At 33.7% G+C, this 3888-nt stretch overlaps 1 pseudogene; it reads left to right on the top strand.

Annotated features, from left to right (window-relative positions):
* The first annotated feature begins 505 nt into the window (after positions 1-505).
* Positions 506-3407, top strand: LOC110583545 (annotated as a pseudogene).
* Positions 3408-3888: the final 481 nt, after the last annotated feature.

Here is a 3888-nt window from a genome sequence, read left to right as displayed (position 1 = left end):
AGATAACAAATATAAGATTATTTAAGGGCTATGAAATGTGACATAGATGAGTAAGATCCAAGTTGAAGAATAGTTAAATTGAAGCAAAACTGTTACAGAACTTAGAAATAAATAAATAAAAAGAAAAAGAAAACCGAGAAGAATAGAAGAAAATCTAATAGTTAATCAATGACTTGGGAAAGAGGTCTGAAATAAACATGTAGACTATGGAGACGAAAATCATGTAGATGAGAAGTTAAGTTATAGGGATGGTTATGACAAATGCAATACCACAGCAACTCATATAACTCAAGTAAAGAAGAAAAAGATGACTGATTGATAGAATAAAAGCCAAAATAGAGGAAAGATATTTACTTTTCTTTTCTTTTTTTAAATTTATATGTAATAATGAGAGAAAGAAATCTGTCAAAAGAAAATAAATGTTCCAGGAAAAAACTACACAGAAAATCAGCAATATGTAGATATATTTGGGTGAAGTTACAAAGCTTTGAAATATTGGGACAAAATGAAAGCTATCAGGGCAAGAAAAAGCATGCCAATGACACAGGTAATAAAATTGATTGGTCTCAGACTTCTCTACAATTATATTTAAATCTAGGAAATAGTAGAGCCATGTATATGTATTTTTTGAGGGGTAAAATGTATACTCCAAGAAATTAATATTTAGCCAACTTATAATTCATAGAAAAATATTCTAATGTGTCTAGCACCTCAGGTAATACAGGTAGAACTCATAAGGATTTCTTGGAAATAGTAAAGATCTTAATAAAGACATAGAATCTGCCTTGTTTGTTTTATGCATAATGTAAAGGATGTTTCAGGATTCCAAGAGATGGGGTTTCTGTTTGTAGTGTTTGAAACAGACCACTTGTTTCCTCTTCAGGTAAATGCTAATTAGATGTTATTAGCACTGCTTTTAGCCCTCTACCACATGAGAGATTTTCCAAGTATTCATGGCAACCAAACTATCAGAGCTGACTTTAATAAATGGGTGGACAAAGAGGGATTTATCTATATTTAGTAGACAAGCTGTCAAGGTAAGGCTGGGATCTTGTTTCAAATTGGGTACATTTTTTGATACATTCTTATCATAACCCTTGAGACAGAAATGGCAGACCCCAGGTATCACATACATTAATATCTGGAATGGATTTATTAGTGACATCCTATCACAACCTGCCTATCTCATTTGCAAGATTAAGTGGAACATCCTACTCTACTATCCTACTACACACACACACATACATACATTTTTACACCAGAATTTTGACATCATTATTATTATTCTTTCCCTTGTCACACAAGTATTTGTATATTATTACTTAATATGTATAATTTATTAATCCTATATTTTCCTCAAGGATAAGAAATTAAGTCATTATTTGAATGGCAAGTGATAAGAGATAGATACCCATGGCCACAAAATGAAATTTGCCCAACTATCTCCAGTAAAACTCACAAATTTGATACGTAGACATTCTCCTGAGCTCCATCCATAAATATTAAACCATCTACTCAAAATCTCCACCTACATATCACAAAGATACCTCAAATTAAACATGTCAACTAGAATTATTACCTTCTAAATCTTCCCCACTTCGAATGTTCAGTTTAAATAAATGGCACCATCATTTACCCAGTTGCTCAAGCTTGAAACTTTGGAGTCACGCATGATTTCTTCTACTCCATCAGCCCCAAATCTCACAAATCTGCATAATACAGTCCATCTTTATTGCCACAAGCATGGTCCAGGTCACCATCATTCTCAATTTATTGGTAATCTTCTAACATCCATTTACTAGCAACATCTTTCCTCCTTCAATCCAGTCTCTACAATGCAGAGAGAATAAACTTCAAAAAAATATGATAACAGAATTTCTCTATTAAAAACTAGGCAGTGGCTTCTCATTGTCCTCAGAATAAAAGACAATCTGTTTCAGATGGTAGAAGATCCTGCCTGAACAGGTCCCAGCTACCTTTCCAGGAACACCTTGCATTACTCTGTCAATGTCATCTTCATTCCAATGCTGGGATTTTACAGTTCTTTAAACGCTCACTATTACAACTTTGCATCTTAGCTAAAGCTATTGTCAGTTCAAAATGTTTTTTTATTCTACATCTATTCTATTCATTTATTGTCTCAGCTCAAATATTTTTCTCTGAGAAGGCTTCACAAAATAGTCCCTTCCTTCCATATGTGGGTAGGTATACTTGTTATGAATTCTTCTATACTTGAAACTTTTTGATAATACTTTGAATACTTGAAAATATTTTTAAACTAAAAAATGTCTACTCTTCACCATAGTACATAACCTATGGGATATACCTGTTTTTCCTTTTTTCCTTTTTTGCAATAACCACTGAATTCTTATCTCTAGCATGTTATAGAAAATTGATATTTCCATGGTTAGTATTGAATTTGATTGTGTACATTTTAATATTCTGAAACTTTGTACCTGATCTTTATATAAAAAAAAATTGTGCAATCTCTTAATTTTTAAGTCAAGACTTTACAGATCTGCTGGTCTCATAATGTCATTTACACAGTTCATATAAATTCACAAAATATAAATACTTTGATTATTGTACAGAACTATCTTTTCAGTTGTGAACTAAAGGCTGAAAGATGATCACTTTAAGGTGGATAATGAAAAAAATGAGCACCAGTAATCTTTAAGACTGGTCAGTTTGGGGGCTGGTGCAAAGGATGAGTTGTACATTGTTGAAGCAGAGGTAGTAAATTAGGAAGGCAGTCCAATTAAAGTCACACTGGCAAATTTGAAAATGTCTGAATGGTTTTCTTTGGAGACTTTGAAATAACCCCACCTGTGGTCTTAGGTTGAAATGTGGTTCAGGACCCCTGCATATTAGTAGACAGCACTTAGTAGCTGTGGAGGAAGAAGCAGAGTCAGAAGATGAAGAGGAAGAGGATGTGAAACTCTTAGTTTATCTGGAAAGAATTCTACCCCTGGAAGTGGTAGCAAGGTTCCACAGAAAAAAAGTAAAACTTGCTGCTGATGAAGATGATATGAAGATGATATGATGATGATGATGATGATGATGATGATTTTGATGATGAGGAAGCTGAAGAAAAGTCTTCAGTAAAGAAATCTATATGAGATACTCCAGCCAAAAATGCATGAAAATCAAACTAGAATGGAAAAGACTCAAAACCATCAACAAGATCAAAAGGTCAAGAATCCTTCAAAAAACAGGAAAAGACTCCCAAAACACCAAAAGGACAGAGTTCTGTAGAAGACATTAAGGCAAAAATGCAAGCCATTATAGAAAAAGGTGGTTTTCTTCCCAAAGTGGAAGCCAAGCTCATCAATTATGTGAAGAATTGTTCCCAGATGACTGCCCAAGAGGCTATTCAAGATCTCTGGCAGTGGAAGAAGTCTCTTTAAGAAAATAGTTTAAACAGTTTGTTAAAATTTTCTCTTATTTCATTTCTGTAACTGTTGATGTCTGGCTGTCTTTTATAATGCAGAGTGAGAACTTTCCCTACCATGTCTGGTTAAGTGTTGTCCAGGTTTCACTGTCCAGAATGTGTTGTCCAAAATGCCTGTTTAGTTTTAAAGATGGAACTCCTCCACTCTTTGTTTGGTTTTAAGTATGTATGGAATGTTATGATAGGACATAGTAGTAGTGGTGGTCAAAGGAAATTGTGGGGACACATAAACATACCTGTGAAACAAGCTCAGTATTTTAATAAAGTAAAAAAAAAACAAACCAAAAAAACAATGTAAATATTTTCTCCATGTGATTTAATAGACTCTTTTTTTTTTAAAGATTTTATTTATTTATTTGAGAGAGAGAGAATGAGAGAGACAGAGAGCACATGAGAGGGGGGAGGGTCAGAGGGAGAAGCAGGCTCCCTGCTGAGCA

This window comes from Neomonachus schauinslandi, chromosome 8 (assembly GCF_002201575.2).
Source record: "Neomonachus schauinslandi chromosome 8, ASM220157v2, whole genome shotgun sequence".
NCBI lineage: Eukaryota > Metazoa > Chordata > Mammalia > Carnivora > Phocidae > Neomonachus > Neomonachus schauinslandi.
Note: the sequence above shows the minus strand (reverse complement) of the source record. Positions and strands in the feature narration are given on the sequence as shown.